Source organism: Otolemur garnettii, unplaced genomic scaffold, assembly GCF_000181295.1.
Source record: "Otolemur garnettii isolate 467f Iridium unplaced genomic scaffold, OtoGar3 scaffold00213, whole genome shotgun sequence".
In the NCBI taxonomy this organism is placed as follows: Eukaryota; Metazoa; Chordata; class Mammalia; order Primates; family Galagidae; genus Otolemur; species Otolemur garnettii.
The window spans coordinates 722265-730404 of NW_003852608.1; the positions used below are offsets into that span (position 1 = coordinate 722265).

At 45.0% G+C, this 8140-nt stretch overlaps 1 protein-coding gene across 1 annotated transcript in view; it reads right to left on the reverse strand.

Annotated features, from left to right (window-relative positions):
* DLGAP1 (DLG associated protein 1) overlaps positions 1-8140 on the reverse strand; it is a 342771-nt gene that overhangs the window by 70287 nt on the left and 264344 nt on the right. The window lies entirely within an intron of this gene.

Sequence of the window (8140 nt, forward strand, 5' to 3'; positions counted from 1 at the left end):
GCTGTGGTGTCATCACAATTCATAGCACCCTCAAACTCCTGGGTTCAAGCGATCCTCCTGCCTCAGCCTCCCAAGTATCTGGGACTATAGGCACCTACAATAATGCCCAGCTGGTTTTTCTATTTTTAGTAGAGACAGTCTCTTGCTCTTGCTCAGGCTGGTCTTGAACTCCTGAGTTTGAGCAATCTACCCGCCTCGGCCTCCCTGAGTGCTGGGATTCCAGGCAGAGCCACCACATCCAGCCTCCTTTTTTTTTGTCTTTCCCCTCCTCTCTTCCTTCCTTCCTGTCTGCCTCTCTCTTTCTTTTTCTGGTCAGGTGCTCACTGTATAAACTTAACACATTGGTTTCAGCTTTGCATTTATAGGAGACAATTTAGGAAAATAAAGACCAAAAAAGTGGGACTCTTGTCAGTAAAGAACAGTTCCTTAACCAGCTTTCTGCAGACTTCCCTACAGTGCCCTTGAAAACCAACTCTAACCATTACTTTTCTACCACTTTCTCCTACCCCCATGCCCAGCCCCTCCACACCTTCCCCACTCACAGCTGGCATCGCTGTAGTGAATCACATCTGCTGGATCTAGCCACACCATGCCAGCTTGTTCCCTATGGTCCCAGCCACCCCGCCTATCTCACAGAATGAATACCTGCTTCAGTACTGAAGAGGTTTCCTGAGGCCACTCGCAGGAAACATCCTACAATGAACAATAGACAGAGGGATTCTATTATTCTGTCCGGCTGTTCGGCTGCCCTGTGATTTGGAATAATTTACTTAACTATAAAAGAGATGACAGTAATCTTTGGGTGCTTCCTAGGGATTGCCTGAGAATTGAAGGGACAGTCATGCAAGTGTCACATTACAGTATGACGTGTACTCTGGCAGGAAGGGTAATGTACATAACACAGAGGTCGTCACCCGGCTGGCTGGCTGGCAGAAGCTCACCCAGGAAGACATCCCTCTAAGCCTACTTACTGCATGAGGCACACACAGTCCAACTTGCTTGTTTTTCTAGCTAAGGTGCCCAAGACATAATGCGACTTGTGGAGGGCGCAGTGGCTGCCAGGTGCAGTCAGGGGCAGAACCAGTGGCTGCAGGTTCTTCCCACTGCCCACACCTAAGCTTCTGACTAAATCATGTAACAAAGGACATTGTCAATACTTTGCCTTACTCAGTTTCTGGCACCTGAACTCCCCGCACATGCCAGCGGCCCTGCTTGGGGGGGGGGGCTCAGTCTCCATTAAGCATCTACAGGGGCTGGGGATCGGAGGTCGGGGGATCAGGAACCATAATTAAGATAAAGTCTATCTCTCTGCTAGAACCCAACGAAACTAGATCATTGTATTACTCCTCCTAAGACAAATCTTTACAATGTGAACTCATTATTTTGTTCAAAATGGATTTTCAGGACATTATGCCCACTGGTATTCCAAAGAAGCTAAATAACACATTGCAACATCAAATGTTTATCTTTTGGATTATTTATTCCTCCTTTTTTTCTTATTTTTTCAAGACAGAGCCTTACTTTCTTGCTCAGACTAGAGTACATGGCAGTGACTTTAAACTTGTGGGCTCAAGTGATCCTCCTATCTCAGCCTCAGAGTAGCTGGGACTATAGGCACCTGTCACAAAGGGGTCTTGCTCTTGCTCAGGCTGTTCTCAGCCTCCTAAGGTCAAGGGGTCCACGGGCCTCAGCCTCCCAGAGTGCTGCCACCAGGCCTGGCTATTGCTTCTTGTTGGCTCTCCCAGTGTCTTCTTGCTGTGTGTAAAATCAAAACTGGACGATGCAGCCAAACTTAGGGTTGTTTCCTTTGTAGTGATACATGGGTCACTACAAAAACTTCGTGTTACAGTCCATTATTTCACTTCCAAGACACACAGTTGGCAGTGTCCTTTCTGATTCATCCCTGCCAATTCAACTTGCTTGCCTTATCAGTGTTGCTGGGACGGCTTCATTTGTTTGTTTACGTCTCTTGATTTTTGTGTATTTCAAAACTTTTGTCATGACTCACATATATGGTGAAAATCCTGCTGTCCTGTGAGAAGCGTGATGACAGCAGTGGGAGAGGTAAGAGGATCAGGTCACATATTTCTGGTGGTGGCTGGACTGGAGGGCCTGAGCCTACCCTTTGGTGCTCCAGGCCCACCTGGTGCTTATTATCAGCTCTTCAGTATCAGTGGGAATAACTCTGGGTACCTTGGCCAACTAGGACTTCCAGTACAGAAACATTAATGCTGGAAATTTACTAGGGTTAGGTTGGAAGGGAGAATAATGGGGACATGGCTTCTCCAACAGGCTGGTCCAGCCCACAGTGACTTAAGGAGATAAGAATTTGAGATTGCCCCACTTTGAACAGTAGCACTGAACAGAGGATGAGAACTGTCTTCCATGGTGTCATGTGAGAAGGGCTTTGTTAGGTGGTTCTTCTCCAGTGGGATTGTCCTCCGGTTACCAAATAGGAACTTAAAAGGTATTCAAATGTCTAAGGTTACCTTTTGAAGGAGAGGAAAGGGGGTCCACACTTCTTATAATTCTCTCCTTCATTCCCAGTTCTTTTGCAAACTCATACAACAAAATCCATCAATTTTCCTCAGCACCATTTTCCCCCCTAGCTTTGCAGGCTAAGCTCTAAATCTTTCTTTCTCTCTTAAAGGTGTCTTTCTTTCTTTCTTTTTAAGTTCTTTAGATTCACACCAGGTATTATTTAGAACTCACTGAGAGAGCATGAGTACCAACAAGCATGTAGTAGGTAGAGTCAGCTCCAAGGAATGGGGAGACAGGAGCCACTGAACCTTGTCTGCTCAACAGAAGGAGAAAGTGAACAGCTCTTAAAGTCCCTGAAACACCCCACTCATTTAAGAGTAAAATTCTCAAAAAGAATAATTTAAAAATGCATGTGGAACCTGAAACAGACATGTGTTTTAATCATTACTTTTGCTTTCCTCCGCCTGGATATGTTTATTTGTTCATTTCAAATAAAATGATTTCTTTTTCTTCTCTGGGTCCTGACATACGGCCTCAGTGAAAAATTGGCTGAAAAGATTCCATTACGTTCCACAGATGGAACGTGGGGGTCTCCCTGGGCAGTGAGCTCTCAGTCCTCGGAGGTGTCCAAGCACAGAGGAGCTCATATTCTGGCTGGGAAGTTACAGAAATTGTACCCGCACCTGCTAGGGAGCTGAAGGACATGACCAACTGGAGCTCTTACGGTTTATGAATATGTGTGAAATCTAGAAAGGAAGACTTCTAATGAGTCAGCAGAGATATAGGTGCAGACTTCAGCGACACAATTTTCATTCAGTTGATACAGCAGAGCACAGAGAAACCACAGGTTGGTGTTTTACATTTGAGTTAAGAAGTTATGAAATTTTTAAAAAAGATATTATAGAGAAAACAAATGAGAACAAACTCCCATCATTTTAACTCCTAGCTATTGTCTGTATTTGCATTGAAAGACGACGCCAGTGTTGAAAGCCGCAGGAAGGCCGGGAATCATTTCACTCTGCAGTGGTGAAGGTTTTCTGGCCGACTCCTTTACCACTCGTTATCCTTGGTGACCAAGAGCACACGTATATCGGGTGGCCACAAAACAAACATGGATCAAACCCACTTTTTGTACCTTTTTATTCTGAAGCTTTTACTAGCTAAGCAATGGGTCATGTACCATAAGGCTATACCGAGAAATTATTTAGCAGTTTGTAATTACCGGATTTTAGAGATGATTTCAAATATTAGAGAATAAGCCCCCAAAGAAACTGTAAATAAACGCACCACAGGACGATACATGCGTGAAGCAGATATAGGTACAGTTGTCAGTAGTCAACATCTTTTTTTTTTAATGATAATTTCAACTCAAGATGCTCACAATTTTTTTTAAATAGGCTTTATTTTTATTTATTTATTTATTTTTGCAGTTTTTGGCCGGGGCTGGGTTTGAACCCGCCACCTCTGGCATATGGGACTGGTGCCCTACCCTTTTGAGCCACAGGTGCTGCCCGTCAACAGCTTTTTGTTATAAACATTTTATCATAAATTCTTATCAAGCACAAAGCCAGCAGTGACATGAGAGGCCTTGAGAGGTGGCAGCTTCTGTTTGGAACCCACAGGCAACCTTGGATTTGCTGTGCATTGTACCAGATGGTCTCATCACACTGCACTGAAGACCACCAAAAAGACAAGGGCTGCCTCAGACTACTGTCCAATATGCTGAGGGCAAGGTTCTCGACATTGGTCCAGCTGACTGTAGCTATTTAACAAGTCTTCAAAAGGAAGCGCTTTATTAAAAAGCAGATTAAGAAAAATCTGACCGGGTCTATAAAAGGGTGCTGGAAGTGTCTCTTATCAGCTTGCTGAAGTCAGTTGTGTTCGTTACATTTCCCTAGCAACTTGAAATTGACCGTGGTATTTACACCCTGGAAATTGGCAAATGCTGAAAATCAACAAGTTTCCCCCTAGGGAGCACATTCAGCCACCTCTCTGTACAGAGCAGCGTTGTTCAAAGTGAAGTCTGCAGAAACCAAGACCAGCGCTGTGCCAGTTCTCAAACTGTCATAGTGCGTGGTGAGCTACTTTCTGAAAATTGAGAGTAAGCTTTTAGAAACTTTTAAAGAAACTTTGCAGAGTATTTTGTCTGTTGAATCTAATAAAAAGAAAACTATGGGCTTGTTTTTCATATGTCTTTGTAATTTCTTTTTTCTAGTTATTCAATAATTTTTTTTAACCAAAGCATTGATCTGCAACTGGTTGAAGATCAAAGGAACAGGCTGGTCCCTCATCAAACGCAGTTTGCGAAGCAGTGATGGAGAACTTTGCAAATCAGAGGAACAGGGCAGACGCAGTGAAAGTAATTGTAAGACCATATAAAGAGGTAACTTGAAACCACAGGCTACTTTAGAAAACGAAATGATGTGAAGAGGCTAAAAGAAAAAAGAAACTGGAAAGAGTCTAAACTGGGGACATGAAGAGACTGCTGTAGAAAAATACAGAATGGGGTTTTGATGTCAGATAAGATGCCTATTTCAGAAAAGGCAAGTATAACTAGAAATGTGGTAGGGGCCCGGCAAGCTGGCTCACACCTTCATCCTAGTGCCCTGGGAGGCTGAGATGGGTGGATTGCCTGAGCTCAGGAGTTTGAGACCAGCCTGAGCAAGAGCCAGACCCCATCTCTACTAAAAATAGAAAAAAATTAGCCGGGCATTGTGGTGCACGCCTGTAGTCCCAGCTGCTCAGGAGGCTGAGGCACGTCATTCTGGGGATGTCTCTTTAAGAAGAATTTGCAATTTCTCTGAGGACATAAAAACTGTATCTTATGGGGAATAGTTTAAGGAGAAGAGATGTTTCATCTGGAAGAGAAGGAAGACAGGGAGGGGGTTCATTATTTGGAAGGCTTAGGTGATGTCATGGACTTGTTCTGTAAAAGTCCCCAAGGGAAACCACAAAGGTACAGCTCAGAAAGGCACAAAGAATAATTCTCTAGTCATCAGTAGTCCATAGATGGAACCCCAGGGCCTCCTTGGAAGTGAGTTCTCAGCCTCTGGAGGTGTTCAAGCACAGACAAGCTTATCTTTTGGCTGGGAAGTTACAATATTGTACCAACATGTGATAGGGAGCTGAGCTAGGTGACAAGATTCTTTCAAACTGGAGCTCTTATGGTTTATGAATACATGTGTGAGTGAAATCTAGAGAGGAATTTGAGAAGTAGGGTCCCCAGGAGAGAGAAGCTGAACAGCTGAAGAGCGAAGCCAAAAGAGGACGCCAGAGAAGAGGCTCCCACAGGCTGCTTGGTAGCAGTGACGAGTGTTCTGGCATCCAGGGAAAGCGTTTGGCACTGATGGGGGCAAAAATGCTAAGGGACAAGTTTGTTGTTGCCTGTTCCAGCCAAGTAGGCCCAGAAGTTCCGTGTTTAACAATGAGTCCAGGAGGTCCTGCTTCTCAGGGCGACGTGCCACACAGGCTGGACTCCCAGGCAAATCAGTGGTCTGGCTCAAGGCCCACGCTGGGAAAAAGCACAAACCCAACCAACAAAACAAAGAGAATGAGATGAGAACTAATCCAGACCCTGACATGCCATTAGGTTTTCCCAGTCACCAGATGGCAAATCCTCACTCTGTACCAGATACTGTGCTAAGAATTTAATAGACATGGGCCTCACGTTCCCATCTGACTGATGGAAATATTAAGGCTCAGAGCAGGTAATCAATGTCCCTAAATTCATAGCTACTAAGCGATAGAGTAATCAGGACTCCAAAATCCCATCTTTTCTTTAAACCAAACTACTTCTATGTACCCCCCCCACCCCAATAAACACCTTCCAGCAAAGCCTAATGCATTCAATACAGAACACTCTGCACCCTCCAAGGGTTTGAGTTTGGTGCAGTCAACAAGGCGTGCCACTTTTTAAAGACTGCAGGAAGAGAGAAACACCACAAAACAAAGTACACATGGAAAAATCACTACCTTGTTTCAAAATATTCACAGCTTCACATTTACAGGCCACCCAAAGAGTGGTGGTCAGTGGCAAGAAGGCAGAGATCAGAGACCCTGGTTCTCAGCCCACCTCTGTGAGGCACAGGGCATCCCATGGTCTGCTCTGCTGGTTACATCCTGCACAGAAGCCACAGCGATGACTAGCTCAACTTTCCTCCACCCCAGTAGAAAAAGAGCATGCTTGTGTGAGTGTGCAGAGGGCGGGCGGGCAATGAGCACAGGAGAGGGAGGGAGGGGTAGTGTAATAACTCTTGTAATCATAAGACCCGCCAGTTGGTAGTTACTAGTATTCCAGACACTTCCTAATGCCAGACAAATGCCCCAAGCCTCAGCATGTCTGGCTTAGAGATCTATTCAGCTGATAGCAGCCGCCTCTTCTGGGGAGAGCAGATCTTTCAGAAAGCACTGCCACTAATCAAACACAGCATTGTTCTCAGAGAGGAGAAAGAATGGAAAGGTTTGTTTCAGAGCCACAACTTCTTCTTCTTCTTCTTCTTTTTTTTTTTAAGAGGCAGCCGAGTTGTTTTAACAAGTTGCTACAAAACTTGGGCTTCCTGAGGTGAGGCTGTTGTGCACAGAGCATGCTCTGTACAAAATCCAGGGAGGGAGGGATCAGAAAGTTAGAGTCATTAAAGAAAAAAAAAAAGAAAGAAAGAAAGAAAGAAAAGCCCCAGGCACTTGGTGCCTGGAAATGATGTCAGCCGGAGCCACTCCTCCCTTAGAACTACAACCAAACAATGTGCAGGCGATCCAGGCAGCTGCCCTCCAAATGTCAGCGCCAGCCCAGTCAAAAGAGCTTGAAACCTACCCAGCTGAAAGACAGTGCTGGCTTTCTCGCCCACATTTTACCCAAGCACACTTAGGAACCTGGCAACAGGTAACGTGGCAACCTTTGACTTATAAAAGGGCAAGTGGCATACTTTCAGGGAACAAATGCACTTTTTTTCAAGCCAGTTATATCTCCCCCACCACCCCCACACTCCCTCCCTTCCGACCAAAAGTCTGAAACAGCAAAGCGTAGCTGCTGGCAATCCTGCTCTCGAGCGTCCCCCTGTGGCCAAATCTTGGAACACCTTGTGTGTACATTATAATCCAGCGTTCAGCTCCCAGGTAAGTCCCGCCTTGGAAGGAAGTGGGGGATGGAGGTCGTGGCTGGATTTGTCTTTCCCAAAGCATCAATAGTGGAAGTCAAGGCTCAGAATGGCTTGCTTTTTTTGTTTTGCAGTTTTTTGGCTGGGGCTGGGTTTGAATTCACCGCCTCCAGCATATGGGAATGGCACCCTACTCCTTTGAGCCACAGGCGCCACCCAGAATGGCTTGCTTTTAACGTACCAGCTTAACAAGAATTTCACCGGTAGCTGCACTGTAAAATCTCTGAGTTGGGCTGGGGATTATTTCTTGGTTTTGCTTTTTAAATGGTAGCTAGGGGACCGTTTAACCAGCGTGGTAAGTTAAAAAGCAAGAACTCCTGTAGCGTTTTTTTTTTCTTTCATCTCATCTCTCTCTTCATATCCCAGGCACAGACAAGAGTTGGGTGGATGGCAGTCACGATAAATTAACCCAGAAACTGAGGTTATTTTCTATTTTTATCTGAATATATATTGGTATATGGACAGCTTTTTCTCAGGCCAGAAGCATTTCTAACTTGTCCTGCTGG